The sequence below is a fragment of the Larus michahellis genome, chromosome Z, assembly GCF_964199755.1.
Source record: "Larus michahellis chromosome Z, bLarMic1.1, whole genome shotgun sequence".
Classification (NCBI taxonomy): domain Eukaryota; kingdom Metazoa; phylum Chordata; class Aves; order Charadriiformes; family Laridae; genus Larus; species Larus michahellis.
Window position 1 is genome coordinate 48194137 of NC_133930.1, and position 19553 is coordinate 48213689.

Consider the following 19553-nt stretch of genomic DNA (forward strand, 5'->3'; position numbering starts at 1 on the left):
CCACACTGAAAATGACTGGAGGGAACATTGCGGCTTCTTCTCAGTGTCTCTGACATAGGGTTTCACTGTCCCGGGAAAGTCTCTGCTAACACCCTGCAGAGCGCTGTGCCCAATATACAGAAACGTCTTGCGGTATCTCCTACAGGGAAAGTGTCAGGAGGGAATTGTCGATCTTGTTCTCAGTGTCTCTGAGAATTGCTCTGATTATCCCTGTGACCTCTTTGCTAAGACTCTCCAGAGAGCCGTCCTCAAAACCAACACACATCTTGACATATCTCCCACATTGATCGCATTGTCTCCAGGAACGGCATTCAAGGAGCCAGGAACTTTTCTGCCCACACTCTCCGGGGACAGTTCCTTAAAACCAATATACATCCTGCTACATCTCCCACATGGAAAATGCCAGGAGGGAGAAGTGGGGATTATGTTTAGACTTTCTCAGAACTGCTTCAAATCAACTAGATATCTTTGTGCTGTAAATCTACCAACAGCCAAACGTAAAAGCAGCAAACATCTCGCTGTATGTCCCACATCCAAAGTGCCAAGAGAGAGCTTGCTCTCCCTGTCTTTGAGTACTGTTTTCACTGTCCCGGTTACCTCTTTGCTAACATTCTCTTCAGAGCTGCAGTGAAACCAGGAACCACGTGGAGAAGGCACCCACACTGAAAATGACTGGAGGGAACATTGGGGCTTCTTCTCAGTGTCTCTGACATAGGGTTTCACTGTCCCGGGAAAGTCTCTGCTAACACCCTGCAGAGCGCTGTGCCCAATATATAGAAACGTCTTGCGGTATCTCCTACAGGGAAAGTGCCAGGAGGAATTGTGGAGCTTGTTCTCAGTGTCTCTGAGAATTGCTCTGATTATCCGTGTGACCTCTTTGCTAAGACTCTCCAGAGAGACGTCCTCAAAACCAACACACATCTTGACATATCTCCCTCATTGATCGCAGTGTCTCCAGGAACGGCATTCAAGGAGCCAGGAACTTTTCTCCCTACACTGTCCATTGAGTTGTCCTCAAAACCAATATACATCCTGCTATATCTCCCACATGGAAAGTGCTTGGCGAGAGAAGTAGGGATTATGTTTAGACTTTCTCGGAACTGCTTCAAATCAACTAGATATCTTTGTGCTGTAAATCTCCCAACAGCCAAACGCAAAAGCAGCAAACATCTCGCTGTATGTCCCACATCCAAAGTGCCAAGAGAGTAATGTAGAGCTTGCTAACCCTCTCTTTGAGTACTGTTTTCACTGTCCCGGTTACCTCTTTGCTAACATTCTCTTCAGAGCTGCAGTGAAACCAGGAACCACGTGGAGAAGGCACCCACACTGAAAATGCCTGGAAGGAACGTTGGGGCTTCTTCTCAGTGTCTCTGACATAGGGTTTCACTGTCCCGGGAAAGTCTCTGCTAACACCCTGCAGAGCGCTGTGCCCAATATACAGAAACATCTTGCAGTATCTCCTACAGGGAAAGTGCCAGGAGGAATTGTGGAGCTTGGTCTCAGTGTCTCTGAGAATTGCTCTGATTATCCCTGTGACCTCTTTGCTAAGACTCTCCAGAGAGACGTCCTCAAAACCAACACACATCTTGAAATATCTCCCACACTGACCGCAGAGTATCCAGGAACGGCATTCAAGGAGCCAGGAACTTTTCTGCCCACACTCTCCGGGGACAGTTCCTTAAAACCAATATACATCCTGCTATATCTCCCACATGGAAAGTGCCAGGAGGGAGAAGTGGGGATTATGTTTAGACTTTCTCAGAACTGCTTCAAATCAACTAGATATCTTTGTGCTGTAAATCTCCCAACAGCCAAACGCAAAAGCAGCAAACATCTCGCTGTGTGTCCCACATCGTAAGTGCCAAGAGAGAGCTTGCTCTCCCTGTCTTTGAGTACTGTTTTCAGTGTCCCGGTTACCTCTTTGCTAACATTCTCTTCAGAGCTGCAGTGAAACCAGGAACCACGTGGAGAAGGCACCCACACTGAAAGTGCCTGGAGGGAACATTGCGGCTTCTTCTCAGTGTCTCTGACATAGGGTTTCACTGTCCCGGGAAAGTCTCTGCTAACACCCTGCAGAGCGCTGTGCCCAATATACAGAAACGTCTTGCGGTATCTCCTACAGGGAAAGTGCCAGGAGGAATTGTGGAGCTTGGTCTCAGTGTCTCTGAGAATTGCTCTGATTATCCGTGTGACCTCTTTGCTAAGACTCTCCAGAGAGACGTCCTCAAAACCAACACACATCTTGACATATCTCCCACATTGATCGCAGTGTCTCCAGGAACGGCATTCAAGGAGCCAGGAACTTTTCTCCCTACACTGTCCATTGAGTTGTCCTCAAAACCAATATACATCCTGCTATATCTCCCACATGGAAAGTGCTTGGCGAGAGAAGTGGGGATTATGTTTAGACTTTCTCGGAACTGCTTCAAATCAACTAGATATCTTTGTGCTGTAAATCTCCCAACAGCCAAACGCAAAAGCAGCAAACATCTCGCTGTATGTCCCACATCCAAAGTGCCAAGAGAGTAATGTAGAGCTTGCTAACCCTCTCTTTGAGTACTGTTTTCACTGTCCCGGTTACCTCTTTGCTAACATTCTCTTCAGAGCTGCAGTGAAACCAGGAACCACGTGGAGAAGGCACCCACACTGAAAATGCCTGGAAGGAACGTTGGGGCTTCTTCTCAGTGTCTCTGACATAGGGTTTCACTGTCCCGGGAAAGTCTCTGCTAACACCCTGCAGAGCGCTGTGCCCAATATACAGAAACGTCTTGCAGTATCTCCTACAGGGAAAGTGCCAGGAGGAATTGTGGAGCTTGGTCTCAGTGTCTCTGAGAATTGCTCTGATTATCCCTGTGACCTCTTTGCTAAGACTCTCCAGAGAGACGTCCTCAAAACCAACACACATCTTGAAATATCTCCCACACTGACCGCAGAGTATCCAGGAACGGCATTCAAGGAGCCAGGAACTTTTCTGCCCACACTCTCCGGGGACAGTTCCTTAAAACCAATATACATCCTGCTATATCTCCCACATGGAAAGTGCCAGGAGGGAGAAGTGGGGATTATGTTTAGACTTTCTCAGAACTGCTTCAAATCAACTAGATATCTTTGTGCTGTAAATCTCCCAACAGCCAAACGCAAAAGCAGCAAACATCTCGCTGTGTGTCCCACATCCAAAGTGCCAAGAGAGAGCTTGCTCTCCCTGTCTTTGAGTACTGTTTTCACTGTCCCGGTTACCTCTTTGCTAACATTCTCTTCAGAGCTGCAGTGAAACCAGGAACCACGTGGAGAAGGCACCCACACTGAAAGTGCCTGGAGGGAACATTGCGGCTTCTTCTCAGTGTCTCTGACATAGGGTTTCACTGTCCCGGGAAAGTCTCTGCTAACACCCTGCAGAGCGCTGTGCCCAATATACAGAAACGTCTTGCGGTATCTCCTACAGGGAAAGTGCCAGGAGGAATTGTGGAGCTTGGTCTCAGTGTCTCTGAGAATTGCTCTGATTATCCGTGTGACCTCTTTGCTAAGACTCTCCAGAGAGACGTCCTCAAAACCAACACACATCTTGACATATCTCCCTCATTGATCGCAGTGTCTCCAGAAACGGCATTCAAGGAGCCAGGAACTTTTCTGCCCACACTCTCCGGGGACAGTTCCTTAAAACCAATATACATCCTGCTATATCTCCCACATGGAAAGTGCCAGGAGGGAAAAGTGGGGATTATGTTTAGACTTTCTCAGAACTGCTTCAAATCAACTAGATATCTTTGTGCTGTAAATCTCCCAACAGCCAAACGCAAAAGCAGCAAACATCTCGCTGTATGTCCCACATCCAAAGTGCCAAGAGAGAGCTTGCTCTCCCTGTCTTTGAGTACTGTTTTCAGTGTCCCGGTTACCTCTTTGCTAACATTCTCTTCAGAGCTGCAGTGAAACCAGGAACAATGTGGAGAAGGCACCCACACTGAAAATGCCTGGAATGAACGACCATTGTGCCTTCTCTCTGTGTCTCTGACATAGGGTTTCACTGTCCCGGGAAAGTCTCTGCTAACACCCTGCAGAGCGCTGTGCCCAATATACAGAAACGTCTTGCGGTATCTCCTACAGGGAAAGTGCCAGGAGGAATTGTGGAGCTTGTTCTCAGTGTCTCTGGGAATTGATCTGATTATCCGTGTGACCTCTTTGCTAAGACTCTCCAGAGAGACGTCCTCAAAACCAACACACATCTTGACATATCTCCCACATTGATCGCAGTGTCTCCAGGAATGGCATTCAAGGAGCCAGGAACTTTTCTCCCTACACTGTCCATTGAGTTGTCCTCAAAACCAATATACATCCTGCTATATCTCCCACATGGAAAGTGCTTGGCGGGAGAAGTGGGGATTATGTTTAGACTTTCTCGGAACTGCTTCAAATCAACTAGATATCTTTGTGCTGTAAATCTCCCAACAGCCAAACGCAAAAGCAGCAAACATCTCGCTGTATGTCCCACATCCAAAGTGCCAAGAGAGAGCTTGCTCTCCCTGTCTTTGAGTACTGTTTTCACTGTCCCGGTTACCTCTTTGCTAACATTCTCTTCAGAGCTGCAGTGAAACCAGGAACCACGTGGAGAAGGCACCCATACTGAAAGTGCCTGGAGGGAACATTGGGGCTTCTTCTCAGTGTCTCTGATGTCGGGTTTCACTGTCCCGGGAAAGTCTCTGCTAACACCCTGCAGAGGGCTGTGCCCAATATACAGAAACGTCTTGCGGTATCTCCTACAGGGAAAGTGCCAGGAGGAATTGTGGAGCTTGTTCTCAGTGTCTCTGGGAATTGCTCTGATTATCCGTGTGACCTCTTTGCTAAGAGTCTCCAGAGAGACGTCCTCAAAACCAACACACATCTTGACATATCTCCCACATTGATCGCAGTGTCTCCAGGAACGGCATTCAAGGAGCCAGGAACTTTTCTCCCTACACTGTCCATTGAGTTGTCCTCAAAACCAATATACATCCTGCTATATCTCCCACATGGAAAGTGCTTGGCGAGAGAAGTAGGGATTATGTTTAGACTTTCTCGGAACTGCTTCAAATCAACTAGATATCTTTGTGCTGTAAATCTCCCAACAGCCAAACGCAAAAGCAGCAAACATCTCGCTGTATGTCCCACATCCAAAGTGCCAAGAGACTAATGTAGAGCTTGCTAACCCTCTCTTTGAGTCCTGTTTTCACTGTCCCGGTTACCTCTTTGCTAACATTCTCTTCAGAGCTGCAGTGAAACCAGGAACCACGTGGAGAAGGCACCCACGCTGAAAATGACTGGAGGGAACGTTGGGGCTTCTTCTCAGTGTCTCTGACATAGGGTTTCACTGTCCCGGAAAAGTCTCTGCTAACACCCTGCAGAGCGCTGTGCCCAATATACAGAAACGTCTTGCGGTATCTCCTACAGGGAAAGTGCCAGGAGGAATTGTGGAGCTTGGTCTCAGTGTCTCTGAGAATTGCTCTGATTATCCCTGTGACCTCTTTGCTAAGACTCTCCAGAGAGACGTCCTCAAAACCAACACACATCTTGACATATCTCCCACATTGATCGCAGTGTCTCCAGAAACGGCATTCAAGGAGCCAGGAACTTTTCTGCCCACACTCTCCGGGGACAGTTCCTTAAAACCAATATACATCCTGCTATATCTCCCACATGGAAAGTGCCAGGAGGGAGAAGTGGGGATTATGTTTAGACTTTCTCAGAACTGCTTCAAATCAACTAGATATCTTTGTGCTGTAAATCTCCCAACAGCCAAACGCAAAAGCAGCAAACATCTCGCTGTGTGTCCCACATCGTAAGTGCCAAGAGAGAGCTTGCTCTCCCTGTCTTTGAGTACTGTTTTCAGTGTCCCGGTTACCTCTTTGCTAACATTCTCTTCAGAGCTGCAGTGAAACCAGGAACCACGTGGAGAAGGCACCCACACTGAAAGTGCCTGGAGGGAACATTGGGGCTTCTTCTCAGTGTCTCTGACATAGGGTTTCACTGTCCCGGGAAAGTCTCTGCTAACACCCTGCAGAGCGCTGTGCCCAATATACAGAAACGTCTTGCGGTATCTCCTACAGGGAAAGTGCCAGGAGGAATTGTGGAGCTTGTTCTCAGTGTCTCTGAGAATTGCTCTGATTATCCGTGTGACCTCTTTGCTAAGAGTCTCCAGAGAGACGTCCTCAAAACCAACACACATCTTGACATATCTCCCACATTGATCGCAGTGTCTCCAGGAACGGCATTCAAGGAGCCAGGAACTTTTCTCCCTACACTGTCCATTGAGTTGTCCTCAAAACCAATATACATCCTGCTATATCTCCCACATGGAAAGTGCTTGGCGAGAGAAGTGGGGATTATGTTTAGACTTTCTCGGAACTGCTTCAAATCAACTAGATATCTTTGTGCTGTAAATCTCCCAACAGCCAAATGCAAAAGCAGCAAACATCTCGCTGTGTGTCCCACATCGTAAGTGCCAAGAGAGAGCTTGCTCTCCCTGTCTTTGAGTACTGTTTTCACTGTCCCGGTTACCTCTTTGCTAACATTCTCCTCAGAGCTGCAGTGAAACCAGGAACCACGTGGAGAAGGCACCCACACTGAAAATGCCTGGAAGGAACGTTGGGGCTTCTTCTCAGTGTCTCTGACATAGGGTTTCACTGTCCCGGGAAAGTCTCTGCTAACACCCTGCAGAGCGCTGTGCCCAATATACAGAAACGTCTTGCAGTATCTCCTACACGGAAAGTGCCAGGAGGAATTGTGGAGCTTGGTCTCAGTGTCTCTGAGAATTGCTCTGATTATCCCTGTGACCTCTTTGCTAAGACTCTCCAGAGAGACGTCCTCAAAACCAACACACATCTTGAAATATCTCCCACACTGACCGCAGAGTATCCAGGAACGGCATTCAAGGAGCCAGGAACTTTTCTGCCCACACTCTCCGGGGACAGTTCCTTAAAACCAATATACATCCTGCTATATCTCCCACATGGAAAGTGCCAGGAGGGAAAAGTGGGGATTATGTTTAGACTTTCTCAGAACTGCTTCAAATCAACTAGATATCTTTGTGCTGTAAATCTCCCAACAGCCAAACGCAAAAGCAGCAAACATCTCGCTGTGTGTCCCACATCGTAAGTGCCAAGAGAGAGCTTGCTCTCCCTGTCTTTGAGTACTGTTTTCAGTGTCCCGGTTACCTCTTTGCTAACATTCTCTTCAGAGCTGCAGTGAAACCAGGAACCACGTGGAGAAGGCACCCACGCTGAAAATGACTGGAGGGAACGTTGGGGCTTCTTCTCAGTGTCTCTGACATAGGGTTTCACTGTCCCGGAAAAGTCTCTGCTAACACCCTGCAGAGCGCTGTGCCCAATATACAGAAACGTCTTGCAGTATCTCCTACAGGGAAAGTGCCAGGAGGAATTGTGGAGCTTGGTCTCAGTGTCTCTGAAAATTGCTCTGATTATCCCTGTGACCTCTTTGCTAAGACTCTCCAGAGAGACGTCCTCAAAACCAACACACATCTTGACATATCTCCCACATTGATCGCAGTGTCTCCAGAAACGGCATTCAAGGAGCCAGGAACTTTTCTGCCCACACTCTCCGGGGACAGTTCCTTAAAACCAATATACATCCTGCTATATCTCCCACATGGAAAGTGCCAGGAGGGAGAAGTGGGGATTATGTTTAGACTTTCTCAGAACTGCTTCAAATCAACTAGATATCTTTGTGCTGTAAATCTCCCAACAGCCAAACGCAAAAGCAGCAAACATCTCGCTGTGTGTCCCACATCGTAAGTGCCAAGAGAGAGCTTGCTCTCCCTGTCTTTGAGTACTGTTTTCAGTGTCCCGGTTACCTCTTTGCTAACATTCTCTTCAGAGCTGCAGTGAAACCAGGAACCACGTGGAGAAGGCACCCACACTGAAAGTGCCTGGAGGGAACATTGGGGCTTCTTCTCAGTGTCTCTGACATAGGGTTTCACTGTCCCGGGAAAGTCTCTGCTAACACCCTGCAGAGCGCTGTGCCCAATATACAGAAACGTCTTGCGGTATCTCCTACAGGGAAAGTGCCAGGAGGAATTGTGGAGCTTGTTCTCAGTGTCTCTGGGAATTGATCTGATTATCCGTGTGACCTCTTTGCTAAGACTCTCCAGAGAGACGTCCTCAAAACCAACACACATCTTGACATATCTCCCACATTGATCGCAGTGTCTCCAGGAATGGCATTCAAGGAGCCAGGAACTTTTCTCCCTACACTGTCCATTGAGTTGTCCTCAAAACCAATATACATCCTGCTATATCTCCCACATGGAAAGTGCTTGGCGGGAGAAGTGGGGATTATGTTTAGACTTTCTCGGAACTGCTTCAAATCAACTAGATATCTTTGTGCTGTAAATCTCCCAACAGCCAAACGCAAAAGCAGCAAACATCTCGCTGTATGTCCCACATCCAAAGTGCCAAGAGAGAGCTTGCTCTCCCTGTCTTTGAGTACTGTTTTCACTGTCCCGGTTACCTCTTTGCTAACATTCTCTTCAGAGCTGCAGTGAAACCAGGAACCACGTGGAGAAGGCACCCATACTGAAAGTGCCTGGAGGGAACATTGGGGCTTCTTCTCAGTGTCTCTGATGTCGGGTTTCACTGTCCCGGGAAAGTCTCTGCTAACACCCTGCAGAGGGCTGTGCCCAATATACAGAAACGTCTTGCGGTATCTCCTACAGGGAAAGTGCCAGGAGGAATTGTGGAGCTTGTTCTCAGTGTCTCTGGGAATTGCTCTGATTATCCGTGTGACCTCCTTGCTAAGAGTCTCCAGAGAGACGTCCTCAAAACCAACACACATCTTGACATATCTCCCACATTGATCGCAGTGTCTCCAGGAACGGCATTCAAGGAGCCAGGAACTTTTCTCCCTACACTGTCCATTGAGTTGTCCTCAAAACCAATATACATCCTGCTATATCTCCCACATGGAAAGTGCTTGGCGAGAGAAGTAGGGATTATGTTTAGACTTTCTCGGAACTGCTTCAAATCAACTAGATATCTTTGTGCTGTAAATCTCCCAACAGCCAAACGCAAAAGCAGCAAACATCTCGCTGTATGTCCCACATCCAAAGTGCCAAGAGACTAATGTAGAGCTTGCTAACCCTCTCTTTGAGTACTGTTTTCACTGTCCCGGTTACCTCTTTGCTAACATTCTCTTCAGAGCTGCAGTGAAACCAGGAACCACGTGGAGAAGGCACCCACGCTGAAAATGACTGGAGGGAACGTTGGGGCTTCTTCTCAGTGTCTCTGACATAGGGTTTCACTGTCCCGGAAAAGTCTCTGCTAACACCCTGCAGAGCGCTGTGCCCAATATACAGAAACGTCTTGCAGTATCTCCTACAGGGAAAGTGCCAGGAGGAATTGTGGAGCTTGGTCTCAGTGTCTCTGAGAATTGCTCTGATTATCCCTGTGACCTCTTTGCTAAGACTCTCCAGAGAGACGTCCTCAAAACCAACACACATCTTGACATATCTCCCACATTGATCGCAGTGTCTCCAGAAACGGCATTCAAGGAGCCAGGAACTTTTCTGCCCACACTCTCCGGGGACAGTTCCTTAAAACCAATATACATCCTGCTATATCTCCCACATGGAAAGTGCCAGGAGGGAGAAGTGGGGATTATGTTTAGACTTTCTCAGAACTGCTTCAAATCAACTAGATATCTTTGTGCTGTAAATCTCCCAACAGCCAAACGCAAAAGCAGCAAACATCTCGCTGTGTGTCCCACATCGTAAGTGCCAAGAGAGAGCTTGCTCTCCCTGTCTTTGAGTACTGTTTTCAGTGTCCCGGTTACCTCTTTGCTAACATTCTCTTCAGAGCTGCAGTGAAACCAGGAACCACGTGGAGAAGGCACCCACACTGAAAGTGCCTGGAGGGAACATTGGGGCTTCTTCTCAGTGTCTCTGACATAGGGTTTCACTGTCCCGGGAAAGTCTCTGCTAACACCCTGCAGAGCGCTGTGCCCAATATACAGAAACGTCTTGCGGTATCTCCTACAGGGAAAGTGCCAGGAGGAATTGTGGAGCTTGTTCTCAGTGTCTCTGAGAATTGCTCTGATTATCCGTGTGACCTCTTTGCTAAGAGTCTCCAGAGAGACGTCCTCAAAACCAACACACATCTTGACATATCTCCCACATTGATCGCAGTGTCTCCAGGAACGGCATTCAAGGAGCCAGGAACTTTTCTCCCTACACTGTCCATTGAGTTGTCCTCAAAACCAATATACATCCTGCTATATCTCCCACATGGAAAGTGCTTGGCGAGAGAAGTGGGGATTATGTTTAGACTTTCTCGGAACTGCTTCAAATCAACTAGATATCTTTGTGCTGTAAATCTCCCAACAGCCAAATGCAAAAGCAGCAAACATCTCGCTGTGTGTCCCACATCGTAAGTGCCAAGAGAGAGCTTGCTCTCCCTGTCTTTGAGTACTGTTTTCACTGTCCCGGTTACCTCTTTGCTAACATTCTCCTCAGAGCTGCAGTGAAACCAGGAACCACGTGGAGAAGGCACCCACACTGAAAATGCCTGGAAGGAACGTTGGGGCTTCTTCTCAGTGTCTCTGACATAGGGTTTCACTGTCCCGGGAAAGTCTCTGCTAACACCCTGCAGAGCGCTGTGCCCAATATACAGAAACGTCTTGCAGTATCTCCTACACGGAAAGTGCCAGGAGGAATTGTGGAGCTTGGTCTCAGTGTCTCTGAGAATTGCTCTGATTATCCCTGTGACCTCTTTGCTAAGACTCTCCAGAGAGACGTCCTCAAAACCAACACACATCTTGAAATATCTCCCACACTGACCGCAGAGTATCCAGGAACGGCATTCAAGGAGCCAGGAACTTTTCTGCCCACACTCTCCGGGGACAGTTCCTTAAAACCAATATACATCCTGCTATATCTCCCACATGGAAAGTGCCAGGAGGGAAAAGTGGGGATTATGTTTAGACTTTCTCAGAACTGCTTCAAATCAACTAGATATCTTTGTGCTGTAAATCTCCCAACAGCCAAACGCAAAAGCAGCAAACATCTCGCTGTGTGTCCCACATCGTAAGTGCCAAGAGAGAGCTTGCTCTCCCTGTCTTTGAGTACTGTTTTCAGTGTCCCGGTTACCTCTTTGCTAACATTCTCTTCAGAGCTGCAGTGAAACCAGGAACCACGTGGAGAAGGCACCCACGCTGAAAATGACTGGAGGGAACGTTGGGGCTTCTTCTCAGTGTCTCTGACATAGGGTTTCACTGTCCCGGAAAAGTCTCTGCTAACACCCTGCAGAGCGCTGTGCCCAATATACAGAAACGTCTTGCAGTATCTCCTACAGGGAAAGTGCCAGGAGGAATTGTGGAGCTTGGTCTCAGTGTCTCTGAAAATTGCTCTGATTATCCCTGTGACCTCTTTGCTAAGACTCTCCAGAGAGACGTCCTCAAAACCAACACACATCTTGACATATCTCCCACATTGATCGCAGTGTCTCCGGAAACGGCATTCAAGGAGCCAGGAACTTTTCTGCCCACACTCTCCGGGGACAGTTCCTTAAAACCAATATACATCCTGCTATATCTCCCACATGGAAAGTGCCAGGAGGGAGAAGTGGGGATTATGTTTAGACTTTCTCAGAACTGCTTCAAATCAACTAGATATCTTTGTGCTGTAAATCTCCCAACAGCCAAACGCAAAAGCAGCAAACATCTCGCTGTGTGTCCCACATCGTAAGTGCCAAGAGAGAGCTTGCTCTCCCTGTCTTTGAGTACTGTTTTCAGTGTCCCGGTTACCTCTTTGCTAACATTCTCTTCAGAGCTGCAGTGAAACCAGGAACCACGTGGAGAAGGCACCCACACTGAAAGTGCCTGGAGGGAACATTGGGGCTTCTTCTCAGTGTCTCTGACATAGGGTTTCACTGTCCCGGGAAAGTCTCTGCTAACACCCTGCAGAGCGCTGTGCCCAATATACAGAAACGTCTTGCGGTATCTCCTACAGGGAAAGTGCCAGGAGGAATTGTGGAGCTTGTTCTCAGTGTCTCTGGGAATTGATCTGATTATCCGTGTGACCTCTTTGCTAAGACTCTCCAGAGAGACGTCCTCAAAACCAACACACATCTTGACATATCTCCCACATTGATCGCAGTGTCTCCAGGAATGGCATTCAAGGAGCCAGGAACTTTTCTCCCTACACTGTCCATTGAGTTGTCCTCAAAACCAATATACATCCTGCTATATCTCCCACATGGAAAGTGCTTGGCGGGAGAAGTGGGGATTATGTTTAGACTTTCTCGGAACTGCTTCAAATCAACTAGATATCTTTGTGCTGTAAATCTCCCAACAGCCAAACGCAAAAGCAGCAAACATCTCGCTGTATGTCCCACATCCAAAGTGCCAAGAGAGAGCTTGCTCTCCCTGTCTTTGAGTACTGTTTTCACTGTCCCGGTTACCTCTTTGCTAACATTCTCTTCAGAGCTGCAGTGAAACCAGGAACCACGTGGAGAAGGCACCCATACTGAAAGTGCCTGGAGGGAACATTGGGGCTTCTTCTCAGTGTCTCTGATGTCGGGTTTCACTGTCCCGGGAAAGTCTCTGCTAACACCCTGCAGAGGGCTGTGCCCAATATACAGAAACGTCTTGCGGTATCTCCTACAGGGAAAGTGCCAGGAGGAATTGTGGAGCTTGTTCTCAGTGTCTCTGGGAATTGCTCTGATTATCCGTGTGACCTCTTTGCTAAGAGTCTCCAGAGAGACGTCCTCAAAACCAACACACATCTTGACATATCTCCCACATTGATCGCAGTGTCTCCAGGAACGGCATTCAAGGAGCCAGGAACTTTTCTCCCTACACTGTCCATTGAGTTGTCCTCAAAACCAATATACATCCTGCTATATCTCCCACATGGAAAGTGCTTGGCGAGAGAAGTGGGGATTATGTTTAGACTTTCTCGGAACTGCTTCAAATCAACTAGATATCTTTGTGCTGTAAATCTCCCAACAGCCAAATGCAAAAGCAGCAAACATCTCGCTGTGTGTCCCACATCGTAAGTGCCAAGAGAGAGCTTGCTCTCCCTGTCTTTGAGTACTGTTTTCACTGTCCCGGTTACCTCTTTGCTAACATTCTCCTCAGAGCTGCAGTGAAACCAGGAACCACGTGGAGAAGGCACCCACACTGAAAATGCCTGGAAGGAACGTTGGGGCTTCTTCTCAGTGTCTCTGACATAGGGTTTCACTGTCCCGGGAAAGTCTCTGCTAACACCCTGCAGAGCGCTGTGCCCAATATACAGAAACGTCTTGCAGTATCTCCTACACGGAAAGTGCCAGGAGGAATTGTGGAGCTTGGTCTCAGTGTCTCTGAGAATTGCTCTGATTATCCCTGTGACCTCTTTGCTAAGACTCTCCAGAGAGACGTCCTCAAAACCAACACACATCTTGAAATATCTCCCACACTGACCGCAGAGTATCCAGGAACGGCATTCAAGGAGCCAGGAACTTTTCTGCCCACACTCTCCGGGGACAGTTCCTTAAAACCAATATACATCCTGCTATATCTCCCACATGGAAAGTGCCAGGAGGGAAAAGTGGGGATTATGTTTAGACTTTCTCAGAACTGCTTCAAATCAACTAGATATCTTTGTGCTGTAAATCTCCCAACAGCCAAACGCAAAAGCAGCAAACATCTCGCTGTGTGTCCCACATCGTAAGTGCCAAGAGAGAGCTTGCTCTCCCTGTCTTTGAGTACTGTTTTCAGTGTCCCGGTTACCTCTTTGCTAATATTCTCTTCAGAGCTGCAGTGAAACCAGGAACCACGTGGAGAAGGCACCCACGCTGAAAATGACTGGAGGGAACGTTGGGGCTTCTTCTCAGTGTCTCTGACATAGGGTTTCACTGTCCCGGAAAAGTCTCTGCTAACACCCTGCAGAGCGCTGTGCCCAATATACAGAAACGTCTTGCAGTATCTCCTACAGGGAAAGTGCCAGGAGGAATTGTGGAGCTTGGTCTCAGTGTCTCTGAGAATTGCTCTGATTATCCCTGTGACCTCTTTGCTAAGACTCTCCAGAGAGACGTCCTCAAAACCAACACACATCTTGACATATCTCCCACATTGATCGCAGTGTCTCCAGAAACGGCATTCAAGGAGCCAGGAACTTTTCTGCCCACACTCTCCGGGGACAGTTCCTTAAAACCAATATACATCCTGCTATATCTCCCACATGGAAAGTGCCAGGAGGGAGAAGTGGGGATTATGTTTAGACTTTCTCAGAACTGCTTCAAATCAACTAGATATCTTTGTGCTGTAAATCTCCCAACAGCCAAACGCAAAAGCAGCAAACATCTCGCTGTGTGTCCCACATCGTAAGTGCCAAGAGAGAGCTTGCTCTCCCTGTCTTTGAGTACTGTTTTCAGTGTCCCGGTTACCTCTTTGCTAACATTCTCTTCAGAGCTGCAGTGAAACCAGGAACCACGTGGAGAAGGCACCCACACTGAAAGTGCCTGGAGGGAACATTGGGGCTTCTTCTCAGTGTCTCTGACATAGGGTTTCACTGTCCCGGGAAAGTCTCTGCTAACACCCTGCAGAGCGCTGTGCCCAATATACAGAAACGTCTTGCGGTATCTCCTACAGGGAAAGTGCCAGGAGGAATTGTGGAGCTTGTTCTCAGTGTCTCTGAGAATTGCTCTGATTATCCGTGTGACCTCTTTGCTAAGAGTCTCCAGAGAGACGTCCTCAAAACCAACACACATCTTGACATATCTCCCACATTGATCGCAGTGTCTCCAGGAACGGCATTCAAGGAGCCAGGAACTTTTCTCCCTACACTGTCCATTGAGTTGTCCTCAAAACCAATATACATCCTGCTATATCTCCCACATGGAAAGTGCTTGGCGAGAGAAGTGGGGATTATGTTTAGACTTTCTCGGAACTGCTTCAAATCAACTAGATATCTTTGTGCTGTAAATCTCCCAACAGCCAAATGCAAAAGCAGCAAACATCTCGCTGTGTGTCCCACATCGTAAGTGCCAAGAGAGAGCTTGCTCTCCCTGTCTTTGAGTACTGTTTTCACTGTCCCGGTTACCTCTTTGCTAACATTCTCCTCAGAGCTGCAGTGAAACCAGGAACCACGTGGAGAAGGCACCCACACTGAAAATGCCTGGAAGGAACGTTGGGGCTTCTTCTCAGTGTCTCTGACATAGGGTTTCACTGTCCCGGGAAAGTCTCTGCTAACACCCTGCAGAGCGCTGTGCCCAATATACAGAAACGTCTTGCAGTATCTCCTACACGGAAAGTGCCAGGAGGAATTGTGGAGCTTGGTCTCAGTGTCTCTGAGAATTGCTCTGATTATCCCTGTGACCTCTTTGCTAAGACTCTCCAGAGAGACGTCCTCAAAACCAACACACATCTTGAAATATCTCCCACACTGACCGCAGAGTATCCAGGAACGGCATTCAAGGAGCCAGGAACTTTTCTGCCCACACTCTCCGGGGACAGTTCCTTAAAACCAATATACATCCTGCTATATCTCCCACATGGAAAGTGCCAGGAGGGAAAAGTGGGGATTATGTTTAGACTTTCTCAGAACTGCTTCAAATCAACTAGATATCTTTGTGCTGTAAATCTCCCAACAGCCAAACGCAAAAGCAGCAAACATCTCGCTGTATGTCCCACATCCAAAGTGCCAAGAGAGAGCTTGCTCTCCCTGTCTTTGAGTACTGTTTTCACTGTCCCGGTTACCTCTTTGCTAACATTCTCTTCAGAGCTGCAGTGAAACCAGGAACCACGTGGAGAAGGCACCCACACTGAAAGTGCCTGGAGGGAACACTGGGGCTTCTTCTCAGTGTCTCTGACATAGGGTTTCACTGTCCCGGGAAAGTCTCTGCTAACACCCTGCAGAGCGCTGTGCCCAATATACAGAAACGTCTTGCGGTATCTCCTACAGGGAAAGTGCCAGGAGGAATTGTGGAGCTTTTTCTCAGTGTCTCTGGGAATTGCTCTGATTATCCGTGTGACCTCTTTGCTAAGAGTCTCCAGAGAGACGTCCTCAAAACCAACACACATCTTGACATATCTCCCACATTGATCGCAGTGTCTCCAGGAACGGCATTCAAGGAGCCAGGAACTTTTCTCCCTACACTGTCCATTGAGTTGTCCTCAAAACCAATATACATCCTGCTATATCTCCCACATGGAAAGAGCTTGGCGAGAGAAGTGGGGATTATGTTTAGACTTTCTCGGAACTGCTTCAAATCAACTAGATATCTTTGTGCTGTAAATCTCCCAACAGCCAAATGCAAAAGCAGCAAACATCTCGCTGTGTGTCCCACATCGTAAGTGCCAAGAGAGAGCTTGCTCTCCCTGTCTTTGAGTACTGTTTTCACTGTCCCGGTTACCTCTTTGCTAACATTCTCTTCAGAGCTGCAGTGAAACCAGGAACCACGTGGAGAAGGCACCCACACTGAAAATGCCTGGAAGGAACATTGGGGCTTCTTCTCAGTGTCTCTGACATAGGGTTTCACTGTCCCGGGAAAGTCTCTGCTAACACCCTGCAGAGCGCTGTGCCCAATATACAGAAACGTCTTGCGGTATCTCCTACAGGGAAAGTGCCAGGAGGAATTGTGGAGCTTGGTCTCAGTGTCTCTGAGAATTGCTCTGATTATCCCTGTGACCTCTTTGCTAAGACTCTCCAGAGAGACGTCCTCAAAACCAACACACATCTTGAAATATCTCCCACACTGACCGCAGAGTATCCAGGAACGGCATTCAAGGAGCCAGGAACTTTTCTGCCCACACTCTCCGGGGACAGTTCCTTAAAACCAATATACATCCTGCTATATCTCCCACATGGAAAGTGCCAGGAGGGAAAAGTGGGGATTATGTTTAGACTTTCTCAGAACTGCTTCAAATCAACTAGATATCTTTGTGCTGTAAATCTCCCAACAGCCAAACGCAAAAGCAGCAAACATCTCGCTGTGTGTCCCACATCGTAAGTGCCAAGAGAGAGCTTGCTCTCCCTGTCTTTGAGTACTGTTTTCACTGTCCCGGTTACCTCTTTGCTAACATTCTCTTCAGAGCTGCAGTGAAACCAGGAACCACGTGGAGAAGGCACCCACACTGAAAGTGCCTGGAGGGAACATTGGGGCTTCTTCTCAGTGTCTCTGACATAGGGTTTCACTGTCCCGGGAAAGTCTCTGCTAACACCCTGCAGAGGGCTGTGCCCAATATACAGAAACGTCTTGCGGTATCTCCTACAGGGAAAGTGCCAGGAGGAATTGTGGAGCTTGTTCTCAGTGTCTCTGGGAATTGCTCTGATTATCCGTGTGACCTCTTTGCTAAGAGTCTCCAGAGAGACGTCCTCAAAACCAACACACATCTTGACATATCTCCCTCATTGATCGCATTGTCTCCAGGAACGGCATTCAAGGAGCCAGGAACTTTTCTGCCCACACTCTCCGGGGACAGTTCCTTAAAACCAATATACATCCTGCTACATCTCCCACATGGAAAATGCCAGGAGGGAGAAGTGGGGATTATGTTTAGACTTTCTCAGAACTGCTTCAAATCAACTAGATATCTTTGTGCTGTAAATCTACCAACAGCCAAACACAAAAGCAGCAAACATCTCGCTGTATGTCCCACATCCAAAGTGCCAAGAGAGAGCTTGCTCTCCCTGTCTTTGAGTACTGTTTTCAGTGTCCCGGTTACCTCTTTGCTAACATTCTCTTCAGAGCTGCAGTGAAACCAGGAACCACGTGGAGAAGGCACCCACACTGAAAATGACTGGAGGGAACATTGCGGCTTCTTCTCAGTGTCTCTGACATAGGGTTTCACTGTCCCGGGAAAGTCTCTGCTAACACCCTGCAGAGCGCTGTGCCCAATATACAGAAACGTCTTGCAGTATCTCCTACAGGGAAAGTGCCAGGAGGAATTGTGGAGCTTGTTCTCAGTGTCTCTGAGAATTGCTCTGATTATCCGTGTGACCTCTTTGCTAAGACTCTCCAGAGAGCCGTCCTCAAAACCAACACACATCTTGACATATCTCCCACATTGATCGCAGTGTCTCCAGAAACGGCATTCAAGGAGCCAGGAACTTTTCTGCCCACACTCTCCGGGGACAGTTCCTTAAAACCAATATACATCCTGCTATATCTCCCACATGGAAAGTGCCAGGAGGGAAAAGTGGGGATTATGTTTAGACTTTCTCAGAACTGCTTCAAATCAACTAGATATCTTTGTGCTGTAAATCTCCCAACAGCCAAACGCAAAAGCAGCAAACATCTCGCTGTATGTCCCACATCCAAAGTGCCAAGAGAGAGCTTGCTCTCCCTGTCTTTGAGTACTGTTTTCACTGTCCCGGTTACCTCTTTGCTAACATTCTCTTCAGAGCTGCAGTGAAACCAGGAACCACGTGGAGAAGGCACCCACACTGAAAATGCCTGGAAGGAACGACCATTGTGCCTTCTCTCTGTGTCTCTGACATAGGGTTTCACTGTCCCGGGAAAGTCTCTGCTAACACCCTGCAGAGCGCTGTGCCCAATATACAGAAACGTCTTGCGGTATCTCCTACAGGGAAAGTGCCAGGAGGAATTGTGGAGCTTGTTCTCAGTGTCTCTGGGAATTGATCTGATTATCCGTGTGACCTCTTTGCTAAGACTCTCCAGAGAGACGTCCTCAAAACCAACACACATCTTGACATATCTCCCACATTGATCGCAGTGTCTCCAGGAATGGCATTCAAGGAGCCAGGAACTTTTCTCCCTACACTGTCCATTGAGTTGTCCTCAAAACCAATATACATCCTGCTATATCTCCCACATGGAAAGTGCTTGGCGGGAGAAGTGGGGATTATGTTTAGACTTTCTCGGAACTGCTTCAAATCAACTAGATATCTTTGTGCTGTAAATCTACCAACAGCCAAATGTAAAAGCAGCAAACATCTCGCTGTATGTCCCACATCGAAAGTGCCAAGAGAGAGCTTGCTCTCCCTGTCTTTGAGTACTGTTTTCACTGTCCCGGTTACCTCTTTGCTAACATTCTCTTCAGAGCTGCAGTGAAAGCAGGAACCACGTGGAGAAGGCACCCATACTGAAAGTGCCTGGAGGGAACATTGGGGCTTCTTCTCAGTGTCTCTGATGTCGGGTTTCACTGTCCCGGGAAAGTCTCTGCTAACACCCTGCAGAGGGCTGTGCCCAATATACAGAAACGTCTTGCGGTATCTCCTACAGGGAAAGTGCCAGGAGGAATTGTGGAGCTTGTTCTCAGTGTCTCTGGGAATTGCTCTGATTATCCGTGTGACCTCTTTGCTAAGAGTCTCCAGAGAGACGTCCTCAAAACCAACACACATCTTGACATATCTCCCACATTGATCGCAGTGTCTCCAGGAACGGCATTCAAGGAGCCAGGAACTTTTCTCCCTACACTGTCCATTGAGTTGTCCTCAAAACCAATATACATCCTGCTATATCTCCCACATGGAAAGTGCTTGGCGAGAGAAGTAGGGATTATGTTTAGACTTTCTCGGAACTGCTTCAAATCAACTAGATATCTTTGTGCTGTAAATCTCCCAACAG